Source organism: Hesperophylax consimilis, chromosome 5 (genome assembly GCF_061612785.1).
Source record: "Hesperophylax consimilis isolate HC1 chromosome 5, BYU_Hcon_1.0, whole genome shotgun sequence".
In the NCBI taxonomy this organism is placed as follows: Eukaryota; Metazoa; Arthropoda; class Insecta; order Trichoptera; family Limnephilidae; genus Hesperophylax; species Hesperophylax consimilis.
In genome coordinates this window covers 14239031-14258813 of record NC_142840.1, presented here as the reverse complement: position 1 = coordinate 14258813, position 19783 = coordinate 14239031, and the positions used below count along the sequence as shown (strand labels likewise).

General features: G+C 33.2%; 1 protein-coding gene and 1 non-coding gene across 2 annotated transcripts in view; one reads left to right on the top strand and one right to left on the bottom strand.

Moving 5' to 3' along the window:
• The window catches only part of LOC149423565 (fat-like cadherin-related tumor suppressor homolog), a 223168-nt gene that overhangs the window by 124774 nt on the left and 78611 nt on the right, over positions 1–19783 (bottom strand). The gene's annotated exons all lie outside the window — the stretch shown is intronic.
• Positions 4842–4958, top strand: LOC149423566 (U5 spliceosomal RNA). Its single transcript, XR_016302271.1, has one exon. It is a non-coding gene; the product is annotated as a U5 spliceosomal RNA (small nuclear RNA).

Here is a 19783-nt window from a genome sequence, read left to right as displayed (position 1 = left end):
GGGATTATTCCACCTCTTCTACAAGATACTGTCCCGGAGAATCCGAGAGATATTCCAGAACAACCCCACAACTGGTAAGTACCTACTCTAGATATTAATATTCCCGTTGGCGGTGCTGTGCTACAACTGACGGCTGAATACAGGGACTATTCCACCTCTTCTACAAGATACTGTCCGGAGATTCCGAGAGATATTCCAGATCAACCCTACAACTGTCAAGTACCTACTATAGATGTCAATATTCACGCTGGCGGTGCCATGCTGCAGCTGTCGGCTGAATACAGGGACTGTCCGGAGAATCCGAGAGATATTCCAGATCTACCCCAAAACCTGTGAGTACCTACCCTTGGAACTAAAATACTTCTAGTTTTTAAGATATCGCCGGGAATTACAAATTTCCTTTGTGATTAAAAGCATCAAAATATTGATAATATATTAGTGATCGGTTACCAAAATAATAATTATTGTAGATAACTACCAAATTAATACTTCATAATAAGCTTCACAGCGAGATTATTCAAAACTTGTCGTTCTTTAAATTTAATCCCAATATTATTTAACCCTTAACTATGTGTACCTACGTCGTTTTATCCTACAAGTAACTTTATATATTTATTATGCCAAACATTTAAAAAAAAAATTCTTTATCGCTTATGCAAAGTATTGGTTCTTATGATGTTTTGACAAAATAAATAAATAGTTTATGAGCATTTAGTTCAAACAAAAATTAAACTATCACCAGATTAAAAATTTGTTACTACATTCATATATTTGATAATTACTTCACTATAATTTCTTTATTACAGATCGAGTATAATCGAATAACAAGATTTTTTTTATCCTCGATAAATAATGATGACATTTCATACAAAGAATAAATTTTTTGGAAAAGATTTTAATTTTGAATAATATTCAGGTAATCAATAATCTAAGCCTCCTGGTCTTTTATGCGAAAGGAGAGAAAGTTCTTGGAAGGAAAAATGCTCAACGGGTGGGTAGGAATCTAGGGGGCCAATGGGTCCAGGAGTTACGGATATATGTATCCACTCCTCCCACTGCGGTGCAAAGTGACGTTCTGGGAGTCTTGCTGAAGAAGTCATAAAATTTCTCTCAACCAGTCTCTACCGATCCGGCCTAAAACAGCTGCACTTGTAGTATTGTAGTAACAATCTGTCCCCAAGACCCGGAAAAAACTCACCCCACGAATCCGGGCACACCTATTAAGTCACCAAACGTAGCGAACTATATCATAGGTGTTGGTTTTCCAATAAATGGTTGCCGGGAGACGGTACCCACACCCACCACCAAAATGAAACAATCGCCTGGTAAAACGTACATAGTATTTTGCTACATGACTGGATTTATATTACCTTATTTTATTTAACAAACTCGATACCTGGTTCGAAAGGGTTGATGAATATTTTTCATCATTTTATATTAAAAGACACAACAAATTACGTTTTGCGGCTGAAATTCAGATGGAATTACGGGAATTTGAAGATATTGAAAGGCATGGAAATAATTAACCAATTTCGTGAGATCAAATTTCGTAATAAGAATTTTTAAGGTTGCCAAGCTTTGTTACGTGAGTAAAATATTTATTTTTCCCTTATTATTTGACGGGCTTTCAAGAACTCGTTATTATATTACTACGTAATAAACACTTAAAAATTATTCGTAAAAAGCTTCAAAGGTTATTAACTTACGTAGGTATTTACAGATAGTATAAAAGAACGTTCCTCGATGAAATTTGATTTATTTGAAAAAAAAACATTTTTCAAAATTTTCTACGTCCTCCCTGTTGAATTATGAAAAGATTTAGGAACCAAATACCAGTACCACGGTATGGAAATGGTATTAAATGAAACCTTTTGCCCCTTTTACGGGTAGATTTGATATTAAATATCATTTTTACTTGGTGGCACGCAATAAAAAAATTTTTGGCAAGGGAACTGTTTTGATATGAGTTATCACAATGGAGAGTGGATAGAAGACAATGGGGTTGGTTAATCTCACGCTAGACACGTCTTTGATGTATTTTAATATTATGAATTTATTAAATTCATACACATTTTTCAGCGCTCAACCGGCCCATGAAGACCGATGTAATAAATTGTGAGCTGACTTTTAACTACAAGTAAAATAATGGCACATGGCTTTTGTATGTAAATTTCGAATGCATGGGAGTACCTACCTTTCCTGAAGTTGAATCCAGGTTTTTATAATGTGACAACCCCTCTAGAACCTTACTACTTGTTACCTGGAGAGAACTGTAGTTAAATGCACCTCTAATTGGGCAATATAGTTAGGCGAATGGAAATGTTGGAGGGGAGTGAGAGGGTTGAAGCACCTTAATTCCCTTGTTTCCCATTTCCTCGCACATTCCTTCCCCAAGTAATGAAAATTTAAAAAAAATATGCAACAAATTTTGAAAAAAAAAATTAAGGAAAAACGAATTAGTTTTCACTGGAAAGCTTTTTAAGATTAGAATAAATTGACACTAGTCAATAAGTTCACCTTTACACAACATTTGACAGAAGGGTTATTTATTATTCATTATAAAGTGTTATATCTAGGTGTCAAACTATATCCAATAAATATATAAATAAATAATAAAATAAATAAGTCACTCTTGGATTCGATTAATTCTCGGTTCGATTAAATTAATTAATTTTGCCATCATACAATCGTGAATTATTAATCGGATACTCAAAAGTTAGATTTTTATTCACGACTATTTGTAAGTAGAGTAATTTTTATGTAAAAAAGCCATAATTTTAAAGCTCGAAACTACCTAAACATTGCATATCTGCATATTCAAAGATTTTTAATAAACGTACCTATTACTAGACATTAGGGTGTGGCTTGCGCCAAAAGTGGGGACCATCTGCCGCTCTATAATCCCTACTAAACGTTTCAGGGGCTATGAATGCGGGAGATTTATATCTATGTAATATAGGGCTAAGTATTCCATTAGATTTTTTGAACATATTTAGTGGAAGCAACCAAAATTACTCACGCTAAATAAAATATGGTAGAGCTTTAACACATCCCTTTACGAAGAACGGACATTAAGTCAATCACGAAGCTCGTCCAGTTCAGACAGGCGCGTAAGCCTCTTCCACGTCCAATATAAAACAAGAAGCATTCGGACCCTCAGCAAAAACGAGTAAAAAATAAAAACCGAGCGTTTGTGCTGATGAATGTTCGAGTTTTTTCTATAAACTTAGTTATGAAAAGTAATGACTCTCTCCAGACATCTCCAACGTGAGAGATACTACTTTCAGAAGTAGTTGCATAACTATACTTACATAACGTTACGAAGCCATTGTTCTTTCACAACTTTATTTAATAATCGTGATTCTATGTTACTTCCAATTTTGACTTTTTAAAAAGAAATTCCAGACGATTTTTTATGAGAGTTCAACATTTTAGTTTATTTTTTTACAAATGTTGATTTCATGGTTAAAATAATTTTCACAGTTTTGCATTTTTCAAAGCCTGCCAAAACGATCAAAATCTGAGGTGGTACGCGTGACGTCATCCGAACCTCGGTTTTGTCGGTATATGTAGTACAGTCAATCCCACTCGGATCGGAATGAAATTAATAAATTCCAATGTAAATATTTTTTGATTATGTAAAAAAAACTTTGTTTATTTTCAGTGTGCGAGTTTGCAACACAACTTTACACTAAATTTTCCGGTGTATGTTTTGTCTGAACCCGCCGACCAATCATAGGGCGTTACAGTCCCCAGTCTGGTTTTAATAATTTTTAAATTAAGAATTATTATTTTAAGTATATATTCATTCCATTTACAATAAAACCGATATACTCAGAATCAGGGTTTGTTGATCTATATTCTATATGAATATATGTTTTTAAGTCATAATATCATGTTTAAGTCGATTTACTTGTGAAATATGGAAATTACAACATACTATGGTTACATCATGATTATTTTTTGGGGTACTATGCCGTATTTCGCTACGTCCTTCTTTAGCCAACGTTTTGGACAGCGTTACTGTTTAAATTACACACCGCCGTGACGATGGACACTGTAACGCTATCCGAACCGTTGGCTGAAGTAAAATACGTCCTTATAATGCCGTTGGTCGTCTAAATCTCAAATCATAATATACTTCGGTGTCTTGCTTTGCCTTTTTTGTGTGCAGCTGAACTTAGATATTTCGAAGTTCAGAATCCAACCGATGTAAAAAGTTGAAAATATTTGCGTTGGTCGAGATATTCCTGGAAGAAAAACGGATTATTTCACACACCAAAGCTCACACTTCATAAATTATTCAAAATGAAGCTCTTTTTTCAAGTTCTAATCGCTTTACATAACTTCTACATAAAATAAGTTGTGTCTAGCAAAAGGCATTATCAGGATTCGAAATATAATAATAATTTTGTAATTGGCTTTGGCACATCTACTTGCCGCGAGTAGTTGTAGATAATGGGTGTTTTCGTATTTGTAAGATGCTTTAAAAGATATTCGGTTATAAATTGATTTTAATATCACTAACAATTAAAAATAATCATCACTTAGTTTTATTCACTTAACAGGTACGAGAAAATTATTTATAATTTATTAATTTATAATTTATTTATTTATTATATATTTATTTATTATTTTTTTATTATTAATTTTAAAAAAATTTATTATTTATTTATTATTTACTTATTATTTATTTATTATTTATTTATTATTTATTTATTATTTGTTTATTTATTATTTATTTAATTATTATACATTTATTATTTAATTAAAATTTATTTATTATTTATTTATTTATTATTATTTATTATACATTTATTATTTATTTATTATTTATTTATTTACCCTGGTTTCCCTTAATAACGAATAAATCTTTCGCCTTTTACTAAAGATTTCCGTGGAGGGGAGCGCTCAAATGAGTCTATAAACCAATTTTTTGTTGTTATTTATTATTTATTTATTTAAAATTAACGACCTCTACAAGAAATTATTGACAGCCATAGTGCGATATGGAAAGACATACAAATAAGTTAACAAGAAAAAAATAATACACGAGAATACAAAAGAAGAAACAAAAACAAAAAAAATGTTATTCAGAGATCTCATTTATATAAGCAATCCTAAAATGTTTAATCGGTACATATTTATATATCGATAGAGGTATATAAAAACATCAGCCAACATTGCATACGAGTTAACTGTTACTATTTATAACAGAATTGTACTTTGAAACCGTAGTATGATTGTTACACTAATACATATCAGGGGACGTTGATCTAATGGTAGGAAGATTAATGATAACAGATGAACGTAAAAATGTAATGAACGAAAAATTGTAATGAAGCACGCCGACGGCATCTTTATAGTTATTTGTTATTACTTAAGATCATTGCAGTTCAATATTACAGGAAATACCAATTAATCTGGTTCAAGGACTAGTATTTTCGTGGAGAAGTCACCACTTAGCATTATTAAATTAATGACTGTACGGTTTAGGATTATTGTAAACGGAAGTGGCACCCTCTGTTAATTTAGAAAAAAACCGTCAAGGTTTTCATCCGAATACATATTTGAAAGTTAAAATTTAAGAACCCAACTCCGTGTACATCTATGACGCCGCGCCGTATGCAAAACCATTCTCGATCGTGACGTTTGTGACAAAACTAAAGTGGTAAATAATTGCAAATTGAAATGTACTTCTCATAGTTATGGGAACTGCCTGTATGCAAAATTCTTCATATCGTCACTAACATGGAGGAACGAGATTTATCTTGGTGTAAAGGGTGTCACATACAGAATGTCTTCTACTTGTATTATATATCTACATATAAAATGGAAATGTTTTGTAGTTACTCGTATATGTTCGCAGTTATCGCTTATCATTTTGCAAAAGCGCAAAATGAATAAATGGTCACCGACACTTAAATCGGGCGAAGCCAAAGCAAAAGCCGCCCGTGGATAACTGCATTATTCTCGAAGAGGATCACTAGAAAACCTCGAGATTATTAATATTAGGTATAGTATGGAATACTAGAAAATAAATGGAAAAAAAACAGTTGAGTAAAACAAGTTCAACAGTTTGACTTTTGTATTCAAGTCAGTTGCAGTGTGGGATTGGTAGTGATGCAATCATATCGAAGGTTATTTTAATTTACTGGGATGAAACGCTTGTGAAATTCCCTAAGGTTTTTTATCCTAGTTTGTTGTCACACGACTTGTTATCGGATTGGCAAAAATGGAAACTTTTTTTCATCAGTAAATACCCGGTTTGATTGTAAAAAATATCGAATTTGCATGCAATCGTAGCTTCTATTGCACTTTGAATTTGAAATAATAAAATTAGTAACATTTAGGACGGGTTATTTCACAGAATTTAAACAATTCATCAAATTTCAAATTCGATTGCAAAGTTCTGTGAAGGTTCTATTCAAGTTCTATTATTATGACATTATTGGCCAGTGGCTTGACAAAACTGAAATAATAAAAGAATTTGAATAAAACTTTCACAGAACTCTATAATCAACTTTGAAATTTGATGTATTGTTCAAATTATATAGGTCGTTTCTACGAGTTCTACTTTAGTTCTTGAGTTCTTAAGTTCTTGAGTTCAACAGTTCGGTGAACAGTTTGCCGGCCTTTGTCTTTCATTCCTCTACAACACGGGTCTCATCAAGACCCATGTTCACTCCTTCCTCTACTCAAAAAGACCACCACACAGCATTTCCAAAGATAACATAGGCCGTAGACATTTTTCCCAGGGCCTGTCAAATGGAGTTAATGTTAAAAAATCTAATCATGATTTATGTCTTTCTTTAGAAATACACGGTGGGTACATTGTTACAATAAATATATCAAATTATGGTTGATAGTACTTATTGTATAATATACTAGTAAATCCCCCGCAATGTTAAATTGCTAATTTTTTTCTCGGGTGCTTCCAACTTCTTCCACCACTCACTACTTTATACCACAATTTTAATGTTAAAAAACTACATTACATAGATTTTAATTTGACTCCATATCTCATTACGGTATAGAGATATTGCGTAAAGTATTCCTCTCATGTCCCCGATTTCTTCTATTTTCAACGTCTTTACACCCTCCTTGCACTAATAACAACAAACTTTGAAATTTTCAGCGATATCGGTAGACTATTTTTGAAGTTTTGCGAGGACAAACATCCGCACGCTGAATTTTTAAATATTAAGATTAGAAACTAGTTAGAATATAACTCAACTATTTGAAATGCATTGCATAATATAAGAGGTTGTCCTGCCACAGACCGCCTTCTATGTAGGGTAGTTAAAAAGTGTAGTTGTATGTATTTTCCGATGGGAAACCTGAAAAAATTTTTTTGGGACCAAATATGCATTTGAAATACCGAGTCGTAATCAAACTTACAAGTATAACATAGGTTAAATTTGTAGCAAACATTTATTAGATTACCTAAACTTAACTTTGTACTTGCTTCAAAATTTTCACCGGAACAATATCCAACGTAATTCTTTGGGATAGCTGGCCACGCTTAATACACATAATCAGGTAAGGATATGTTAGGTTATGTTAGATCTTTTTACATTAAAAAATATTTTAAAATGTTAAAAAAAACTTGCCTTAATACCCTTATTTAATTTCCAGTGTTCCGCCAAAATAGTGCCTACCTAATAAATATAAATGACACGGTACTAACATTTCTTCTAGTCACGCGTTTTTTTCGTTTTGCACAAGCAGAAAATTCAATAAAAACCACACTGATATACAAAACATAACAGAATTTGCGTAATATAAACATTCATGGGAATTGTGAACGCCACAATAAACCTCATGGAAAGAATAACGCGCGACTACAAAAATTTGATTGCATTTTATGTATTATACTGGAGATACGAGACATCTATTGATAAACTGTGAAACTACTAAGTTAGTTAATATATCGAAGTTACTTATATTTATTCAAATTGGCCACTTTTGGGCCAGAGTGTGCACGCGTCCAAACTGACCAAAATGTGGCCAAAAACCCTCCAGTGGATAGTGAGATTTTTTAATAATTTAGTAGCCACCTCTGGGCTGGAGACCCACGACACTTGATAAACCTACTTGATTCTGTGTAAAAGAGGGCAATCAGTATGTATAACTATCCGATTACAGTTTATGTTGGCTTCATAAGAACGGGTCGTTTCTTCAACACGTTTCTGTGTAAATCAGTTCGCATGTGGAACGAGCTACTGGTATCTGTTTTGATTCTTCATGTATATTATACGGACCTCTTCAAGACTCGCATTATTAAGTTTCTTCCTACAGCCCCTACCTTAAACCTCCTCTCAACGCTGCCCAACCGGGTGGCGGTATATTTCCATGCCTTTATAATGTACATAAAGGGGCGCTCTTGTGAGGTATCACATAATTAAAAAAAATATATATAAGTCTCTATGTTACTCATAATTATCGAAGCTCGTCCTGGTACAGCTTTTAATAAAAGTGTGATCAGTCGTCAATTAAATATCGTATATCGAGCTCAAGTTTTAAGCTTTTAAAAATATTCCTGCTTAAAATATTACTAACCTGGTGATGAGTGAGTAATTTATCGTTGAGTAGGATAACTTTCGATATAAATGTATTTAAGGTCAAAGAAGAGTGATTGGAAGGGAAATCCTTTCACCACCTTTCCCGCGGCCTGCACTGCTTCTCTTATCTATCGTTTAATTATATAAGAGGGTCTGTGGCAAGCGGATTGGATTTGGTTTGGTTTTAAACCAATCTAAAGTTTAGATCTGAGGTTGATGATATTTTACACACTTTTTTTAACATTATTTCTGGCTTTCACACTTCATTACTTTCAAAGCCTCAGCAAATGATTTTTTGACAGGCGGGAATAGTTAAGAAGCCTGCAGAAAAGAAAAGTTCTGAGAGGCCATAGAAATTTTAATATTTTTTTGCGAGATTGTTCTGTTCAAGAAGTGTTGATAGCTGTATGTGAGCCTGAGCAGTTAAAACATTTGGGTGAGGAGGAAGAAGGACATTGATCAGCTGCGTGGTTTTCTCCACATTTAAAACATCTAGGTTGAGATCTGCATGCAGCTTTGGTATGACCAAAACGGCAGCAATTGAAACATTGAGTGGTGGGATAAGTATACATTTCAACTGGTAATGAGTTGAAGAATAAATATATATGGGAGGGAAGAGATTGACCTTCAAAGGTGATAACTACAGATTGGGAGGGCTTCCAGGAAATTATACCCTCAGAGGAGTCCTTGTAATTTAGCCTCCTGGTTTTTATGGGATTGCCAATGTGTTGGGGGGTTGAAAGTGAAGATAGAATTTCTTCGATGGACAGATCGGTCGAGATACCTCTGACCAGGCCCATGCGAGTGACATTGAAAGTAGGGATATATGCCTTGAACTTTGAATTAGATGAAATGAAGATATTTTTGATGAAACTATTGGCAGCTGACCCTGAGAGGAATTCGACGGAGATTCGGAAGCGACCCTCGGCTTTTACACCTCCAGGCTTGGTTGAAAGATTCTTTCTATTTGATAGGAATTTGCCAAATTCAAGAGGGTGGATGGTTTTTCCTTGCTCAGTTTTTTGGGCGTATACTATGAATGGGCCACGGGAATGAGGAGAATAAAAGTTTGTTGGAGGAAGTTGAGAAAGTGCTGGTGGGGACTGTGAAGTCGAAGGAGAGTCAAGTTTTATTGGGAAAGAAGGAGTAAATTTACTTTTTTTGGGAGAAGTCAAAATGACAGAATCACTGTCAAAAATTTCTCCATTTTCCCCACCTGGGGGGTCTGGAGAGGGATCTGGGGGCTTTGTAGGGGGTCCAGGAGGGAAATCTTCCTCCATTATTCACAACAGTAAACAACTACAATAATAGTATGGAAAATGACAGAAGTAAAAAAAGTTTATAAATATCTGGAAATCAGCAGCGAAAAGTGACTCCTGGAAGATCAGAAGGGAGAAGAAATCTCAAGGCACAACACACTACACTTTTTTTTGCCAGAAAACAAAAAAGAATGGTAAAAAATTAATTTTAGATAGAGCAAAACAAAACAACTGATGACAGCCAAATGTTATTGTTGCAATCCCATTTTACACACTAGCACTTAAAAAAAGAAGAAGGTCTCTGTCTAGCTCTGTGTAAGCGTGGGCAATGCCCGGGACTTAAACTAGTTAGTTGTATGATTTCAATTTCTCACTAATTCTATGAAATTACTTTAATTTGCTTAGCACACATGTCTATGTATATGTGTAGTTAAATAGTTTTGCCTAATAATTCCTCTTTTTACGCAAACAATTAGCTGTCTGCTTACGCTTATTCTGCATGAGGACCCTGCCTCCATTAGGCCCGACCGGAGTGCGAGTAGCTCTCAGGATCAGCTCGGCATTTGAATAAAGGGGCGCGCTTGAGTCTTCCGTAAGGAATGGGCCATTTGGCGTGTATAATATTATTTCATATCACAGGGCGCGTATATGAGAAGGCAAATAAGTGAACAAGGCGGGGCCGGAATATTTAACGCTCTGTTTTATGAGTGAAATAAAAGGGATTGTTTTGGAAAAGTTGAATAGGCTACGGAGGTTTTAAGTGAAATATATACATTTTTAAATGAATTGGGGATCCTAAAATATGTGATTAAAACTGAATCTGGATTTTTCAATCTTTGATTGAAATTTGAGAAATTTAAGTGCTTGAGATAAAACTACTTCCAGATAGCACAAATCGTTCACATTTCTCTTTCACGACACAAGGACATCAACTAAGTAGTGTTGAGGAAATTTAACACTTTATATATGTATAATATATATTATGTTGGGTGTAACTGTATAAAAAAGATAAAAGTATGAAATATGGATTTATATTATTATATGATAAAATTTTTCTATAATATTAAATTTTTGTCGCAATAACGGCCAGATTTGTTTAGATTTCCCCAGGAGATACCTCATATTTGGTAAATTCGGTACAAGGGTCCCAACGGTTTGGAGTAGCGAAACTATGTCACCCCATTTTTTTCCAACGTCGGTTTTTTAACATGTGACCTCTTTGACAGAGTCAGCGAGCCCACGCTCTTTGGATATCATCGCTACTTTTAACCGAATAGATTCCGAATATTGTTAGGCCTCAGTACAGGTATAGCAACCAGTTATGGCATAAAATACATTCATATAATGTAACATATCGAACGATCTAAAAAAAGATATAACGGAGGGTTATTCTGTAATATTAAATCATAATATACATAATAATTCTACCTATAAGTTGAATGGTTGATAAGTTCTGTGCACCTTAAGTTAAGGCTTTTCAGAGAAATAATCCAACCTATGAGATTATGCTTTGAACTAAGAAATTTAAGCGAATTTTAATTTAATTACACGTCAGCAGGTAATGGACAAGATGAATACAAAATTTGAAATATTTTGAAAGGTTTAAATGATTAAATGCTCGTTATAAATACTGACGAAATTCCTTTTATGGTGAATTATAATAATACTTCAGATTATTGGAATGTAAATATTTCATTTGACTAATACCACGCTCATTCAGAAATCTAAAACCCAATTTCGAATTTTAAAAACCATTCTTCGAGAATAATTTATATCGCATGAATTTGTTGCATTTTTTTCGGGTTGCTTCAGTTAATTTGAACAATAGCCCATCAAATTCAATATTCTAGTTCTGTGATTATCCGAGTACGGTCAAACAACCGGCCCATGATGAAATAATAACAGAACTTGAATAGAACGTTCACAGTACTTGAATTTTAACTTTGATGAATTGTTCAAATTCTGTGAAACCATTACAAATTATCGAAAAACATTTTTAAAGAAACATTTTCACTTTTCTACGCGATATCTAGAATGAATCCCATGTATTACAAAAAAAAACTATGGTACAGGTACACGAAAGAAGAAAAAAACTATTGCCCTTCTACTATCTAGATAACACTATGAAAATGTGAGGTGGTTTATTTTTAAAGTTTTCCATTTCTATAATAAAAACACATAAATTTGTTTTTGACCACGATAGTTTTATTTTCACTCTACCGGTTTCGGAAGATCCCTTCCTTCGTCAGGAGAATATTTAAAACTGATCTACTACACAAAATATTGACACATAAATACAAAAATGTTAAGTGTTTGAGGGAGATGTGGACAAAGTGGAAGGGGTGATTACGGTAATTCCAGGAAGAACAGAGCGGTTAACTGGAAATATGTCAAGAATAGGACTATAAGACAGATTAATTTGGTTATTTATTATACTGGAGTTATTATTGAGGGCTTTTCTGATTTCAAGTGCTTCTAAATTATCTAATTTTTTGCCTTTATTACTACGGTGAAGAATTTTAACCCCTGTATCTTTACTAAAAGTATGATCGGTGGAAATGAGATGATTGGCAAACTCCGAAAAATTATTGTTATTTAAACATCTTAAATGTTCCGTGATTCTAATATTTATATTTCTAGTTGTCTTACCTATGTAGAACGATGGACAATCGTTGCAACATAGTTGGTAAATGCCTGAGTGGCTAAATTTGTGATCTTTATCTTAAGTATTTTTAACTAATTTTCCCAAGTTGTTATCAGTATAGAACGCGGATTTAATGTGGGTAGGCAAATTTTTTGTACTAAGTGAAGAAAAATTGGATATGTATAAGATTTTACGCCATTGAAAGGGATTTATGATTTTATTATTAGTTTCAGGTGTACCAAATAAAAATGTATTCGTCGAAATGAGTTTAAGTTTCTTATTCAGGATTTTATCAATTAAGTGTGTCGAGTAACCATTATTTAGAGCAATTTGTTTTATTTTTGACAGTTCAATTTCAAAATTAACAGCTGATAGTGGGATTTTTACTAAGCGGTGTACCATTGAATGATAGGCAGAATGTTTGTGTGATATCGGGTGGTTTGACGTGTTATGTATAGTTATATCCGTGAATGTCGGTTTACGATAGATGTTAAATTCAATTGTATTATTTATTGAAGTTAGTGTTAAATCCAGAAAATTAATCGATGCATTACTGCCTACCTCTACAGTGAATTGAATGTTTTTATGAAATGAATTTATAAGAAGAAAGAATTTAGTTAGTTGCCGCTCTGTTCCCGTCCAGATACAAAAAATATCGTCTACATATCGTTTCCAAGTGAGAACATTATTTAAGAGTGATGACTTACAATTAAAAATCTTATTTTCTAAGTTTTCTAAGGGAACAGAGCGGCAACTAACTAAATTCCTTCTTCTTATAAATTCATTTCATAAAAACATTCAATTCACTGTAGAGGTAGGCAGTAATGCATCGATTAATTTTCTGGATTTAACACTAACTTCAATAAATAATACAATTGAATTTAACATCTATCGTAAACCGACATTCACGGATATAACTATACATAACACGTCAAACCACCCGATATCACACAAACATTCTGCCTATCATTCAATGGTACACCGCTTAGTAAAAATCCCACTATCAGCTGTTAATTTCGAAATTGAACTGTCAAAAATAAAACAAATTGCTCTAAATAATGGTTACTCGACACACTTAATTGATAAAATCCTGAATAAGAAACTTAAACTCATTTCGACGAATACATTTTTATTTGGTACACCTGAAACTAATAATAAAATCATAAATCCCTTTCAATGGCGTAAAATCTTATACATATCCAAGTTTTCTTCACTTAGTACAAAAAATTTGCCTACCCACATTAAATCCGCGTTCTATACTGATAACAACTTGGGAAAATTAGTTAAAAATACTTAAGATAAAGATCACAAATTTAGCCACTCAGGCATTTACCAACTATGTTGCAACGATTGTCCATCGTTCTACATAGGTAAGACAACTAGAAATATAAATATTAGAATCACGAAACATTTAAGATGTTTAAATAACAATAATTTTTCGGAGTTTGCCAATCATCTCATTTCCACCGATCATACTTTTAGTAAAGATACAGGGGTTAAAATTCTTCACCGTAGTAATAAAGGCAAAAAATTAGATAATTTAGAAGCACTTGAAATCAGAAAAGCCCTCAATAATAACTCCAGTATAATAAATAACCAAATTAATCTGTCTTATAGTCCTATTCTTGACATATTTCCAGTTAACCGCTCTGTTCTTCCTGGAATTACCGTAATCACCCCTTCCGCTTTGTCCACATCTCCCTCAAACACTTAACATTTTTGTATTTATGTGTCAATATTTTGTGTAGTAGATCAGTTTTAAATATTCTCCTGACGAAGGAAGGGATCTTCCGAAACCGGTAGAGTGAAAATAAAACTATCGTGGTCAAAAACAAATTTATGTGTTTTTATTATAAATTATGATGAGCCACAAAGTGAATGCTTTTTACAATTTTCCATTTCTGTCCAACTAAAGTGGGTTTTTGATATGCGCTAAAACCTTCATTGTCCAGCCGTTTCGCCACTAGTCCGGGAACGATCGCGTTATCCTAATCTATAATGTGCCATTGGATTTTCTATCTGGCGCATGCCAGAGGCGCATGTTTTCCTTGTGTGAAATTTGTATAGAATCGGTGCATAATAGCCGGAAGTATTGGCTCCGGGCCAAGTACGGGCAGTGCAGAGCTTCCGGTCCACAGAAGCGGACAAGAAACACGCATAAGAGGCCTGATCGCCATCCACAACCCACCAACCAACACGAACTAATTTAAATAAGTGTCGAAAATTAAAAAAAAAATCAATGCATAGCTACAAAAAACAGCTAAAGCATTTTTTTTAAATGTTCATTCAATCCACATTGGAGTGTTTAGTAAAACCATGCATGTATACATGCATGGTTTTACTATTTTACTAGTTTTACTTTTCGTAATCGAATAAATAGTTTCCAAAAGAATGAAAGGCTGATGTAATTGTAATTAATTCGTAGGTACTGACAGGATTGAGCAAGGGATGCTTAGATAACTTGTCGAGTGAAAAGATGGAGGGATTAAAATATTATATAAATGGGTATTTGAATAAGGCCTAGCTAGTTAGAGGATTGAGAAATATTCATCATTCAAAGATTTTTTTGGAGCCTGTTCTACGCTTAGACGCATTTTGAAAAGACTTTTATTGGTATCATCTCCTAGCAAAGGATTTTTTTGATATTTGACGGAATAAATTCCAACTTTGCACCGATTTATTTGAAAAGAAAGCTCAAATCAAAAAAGTTACAATGAAAAATCAACTCCAAATGTGATGTAGATTTACACATTTACCGCATGTACATTAGGGTGTCCCAAAAAAATTAAAGTTGTTATTTTTAACGTATACCCTCTAATTTTGTTTTAATAATAAAAAAAAAAATCGTTTACTTTGGACAACTGCAACCCGTGCCGACTTGCATCGAAAGATGTGAGTACTTGTACATTAAGACGCCAGCGAGCAAAAGTGTTGATGAGCTTGAAGTAAATTGCTATTTTGTTAGTAAACGAAAATTACTCGTTCAGGCAAGATGTTGTTAGATTTACGCACTTTTAAAAAGGGTATATTTTTAATAGGAGTCGTAAAACACCAAATATCGGGTTCTAAACTGCCATCTAATGGACAAGTTCTTGAAGTTTTGTTCTACAATATCCGGAAAGTGAATTTAACTGTCAATATATACCAAATATAGCCATAGTTGGTATTAAAAGCTGTGTTTGAAGTAAAAATCAGTCAAGTGACTACAAGCCCTGACATACCACTCTTCAAAAAGTTTCGAGATAACTATAAAAAATGTTGATCCCGATAAAATTCAGTGCTACAGAGAAAATCTCACATTGCACCTAACCGCTTCCGAAATCGATGATTTGCTTGACTTTTACCGTACTGCACTGACAACAAAAATACTTGGAGATGACTATTGAGAGTTTTTAGAGCTCTGTGTGTTAGTTTTAGGAGGAGATACAGCGAGAAAATTTAAGATTCGGCCTCCAGGTGCTCGATGGATGGCAAAGACGCTTTATTCCTTGAAAATATAATTAATTTGTGCGCAATTTAAAATTATCGGTAAGGATAAGGCGGCATTTTTAGACGTTTGCCTATTCATAGTAACATCCTATGTCAAGCCATGGTTACAATGTATTATAGCAGTTAAAGCACCTTACCAGAACTTGTGCTTTTTGAAATCGATGAAGGCTTAAGAAAAAATTGATGAAAACATCTCAATGGCAGCTTTATTTCTGTTCAGTAAGCAGTTATGGTATTTGACCGATAAAAGATCTATTTTATCGCTGTTTGACGACGCTATGGACCAATAAACTAAAATAAAAATGCTCGAAATATCAAAAAAAATAATGTATCAACCCATGACAAACGTTACATCCCATCGAAGGAAGATCTTGATGGTAAATTGTATGGTAAGTTTATTAAGTAGTTTAAATTATGTTTTGTATTGAGGTTTTTGTTCATATCATAATTTAGTGACTTTTGTTTCAAAGAAAAATATTTACGACTTCATTTCAGTCAAGAGCAAGTATTTGTTTGATCGTCTGAAAACAGATGCCAGTTTTCTTAACGAATTCCTTACGATGTGGTCAAATAATGCTTCGTATCAAGAAGTCAGAAAGAAGGTGTTACCGCTGAGGGTAGTGAATGATACAGCTGAAAGAACTGTTAAGTTAATGCAAGATTTTCATGGCTTAATCTCACGGTCGAAGAGTAACAAAAATAATTTTTGTTACGATGCGTTCAGGAACACCGGAAGATTTATCCTGACTGTAAAACACAAACTATGAAGAAAAAATTTAATCAATAAACCTTTTTTAAATATAAAATTCTACACAATTGAACATTTGTGCATTTTAAAATTTTATTTATCCGACAAAAATGAAAGTTGAAAATCCTTCCATATTAACTCTGTACAAATGTTTGTACCATATGTTTGGCATCAAGTCGGCACGGGTTGCCGGTGTTTAATCAAAATAATATTTATTATATGAGTTATTGGGATCAAATGGAATAAAATAAGAGGGTATGCATATTTAAATTCATGAAAAAAAATTCTTCCTTACGTCCTGGGACACCCTAATGTACATATATATCATAGTTAGCTGTACCCCGTCACAGTAAAAGTAAAAAGTAAAAAGTAAAAAGTAAAAAGTAAAAAGTAAAAAGTAAAAAGTAATAAGTAAATAGTAAAAAACTAAATGTAAGAAAAATGCAGCAAAGTACAAAAAGTATTTGATATAAAACGTGTAGGAGAGAATCGTATTTGGCAATGCAATAAAATGAATTTATAAATAGTATGTACCTATTGATATTAACGTGTACCTACGAACTATGAAGTACTAGTATGTTACGTAAGGAGAAAACAGACAAATATAATAATCATTTATTTTAAGAGTTACAGTTATTCGCTGGTCGGCAATAAAACTAGTACAAATAGGATCAATAATAATATTATGATTTCAAGAAATGATTGTATTTAAAAAATAAAATAGTGATATTAAATAATACAATCTACCTACTAACTAATGTACACGCAAATCAATCGCTCCGAACAAAACAATTAAAATATAAAGTTTAAAACGCTTATAAAACAAAGTATAAGTTTTATCCGTGTTTACCACAGATGATTATAGTGTCACATCTAATTAACAAAGAAATATTCTTCAATTAAGTGATTAAAAAAGAACAAATATTGAAGTGAGGTGACAGATCAGCGTCATTTTACAGTGAATTTGTCATATTATCTCCCAGTTTAATTTGAAATTCAATCTGTTGGTGATATATAATTAATTATCAAAGTGTTCATAATTATTGGTCCCGTGATAGTGTTTAAAAATAATAAAATTACAAAAGTGAACTGATAATATTGAAAAGAACAGTAAATTATTTAATTTACAGGTGCTCGGTTATATTATAAGCCGTTAAAACCACAGTTCGCCGCAAGCCTTGGTTGGTTCAGTGGTCTAAGGCGTCACCTGAATTTGGTGCAGACATTTGATGATCCTGATCGAATCTTACCAAATCCAGAAAATAAAATAAAAAAGATTTTATTTTTATTTTATAATTTATAAAGTTCAACCAATATACCTAATTCGATTATCATCGTAGTGTCGTTATAAGGCGGGAAGTAAATATATTATTCAAGATGCACTGCAGAGTATGTCCAGAAGCCGTCCTTTCAGACGATTCAATATTTGTGTGTGCGACGTGTAAAGGCACCTATCATTTAGCCTGTGGAGGCATAAATGAGAATACATACCGTCGATTTACTCAAAAAAGGCGTGCCCAACAGAAGTGCAAGCAGTGCAAAAAGGATACTCGTTCAGCCGCCTCAAGTGCTACTATTTTAACGGAGACCACCAGTGATACCGCAACATTGGAACCATCAAAACAAGTGACCAACAAAGCTTCAACGCCCACCTACCAACCATCAACTAATCTAGAAGAACTGCAAGAGTAAGTCATTTATAAAACGACTAATTTGGAAAAAAAACAAAATGATATTTTGGACCAAAATAATAAAATTCTAGAAAATATCCAATTCATAAGTGCGCAGTATGAGGACTTTCTTGCCAGATTTCGTAACATGGAGCAACGGAATGATGAGCTCACGAAGAAGAACGCCGTTTTGGAAGCCAGAATTACGGTCCTGGAGAATGGTCTAGAATTTCAAGAGCGTGCCCTCAAAGCAAATAATGCCGAAATAAGAAGCATTCCTAAAATCAACGGGGAGAATTTACAAGACGTAATGTTCAACATCTGCCAGACTACAAAATCCTCGATTCAAACTAAAGATATCGACTCTATCTATCGGTCAGCTAAAAAAATAATAAACAGAATAATCCGAGAGAAATAGTTATCAAATTAAAGACGAATCTAGCTAGAGATCAGCTGCTAGCGGATGTGAAAAATTACAATAAAAATCAACAAAATACCGAAGACAAACTTAACACATTGAACATTGGAATTGCCGGTCCTCGCTCGCCTATCTACGTTTCCGAACAACTGACCTTTCGATCAAAGCTCTGGTTTAAGACACGCCAATATGCCAAGGAACGTGTGTTTCGATTCGCGTGGGTTAAAGGAGGGAACATATATATTAGAAAAGAGGCGGGATCAAATGCTATTCTCATTTCCGATGAATCAAAATTGTCATCACTGTGATAAAATTGTACCAATTTCGCTCTCGAGGTATATTTCGTCTCGCTTGTTTACTATTATATTTAGTCGTTGTTCCCGCTTCATCAAGTCTATTGATTTCCACTACCTGCTAGGAACTTGTATTATCACCAGCTTCATAGTAATTTTAGGTGTCAATAAAACTAAATTAGATATTGTATTAAAACTTATATTATGCGAAAGTTTATCACAGCACCACGTTAATCTAAAATATAATAACTATGTTACGCAATACTACACTTATTTAAAATATACTAAATATGTTTCGTTTACCATATGATAATTATAATGATTCCGATATAAATTATAACACAAATGTTATTTATGATCTAAATAATCTAAACAAATACAATTGGGGCTCATATAGCCTAAAAATCATACATCAGAATATCAGAAGCATTTCAAAAATCGATGATTTTTTATTATTTCTTGATCAATTTAATTACTCATTCGATGTTATAATTTTGTCGGAATGTTGGATAAATAAAGAATACACCTCCAAAATTATACAAAATTACTCTGAATATCACACTAACATAAGTTTAAATAAATCAAGTGGAATCGTTGTTTACATCAGAGACGGAATACAAGCACAAGTAGATGAAATTTTATTATCACAAGCAACTGTCTGAAAATTGTTTTGAACAACAACTTATGTATCTTTGCAA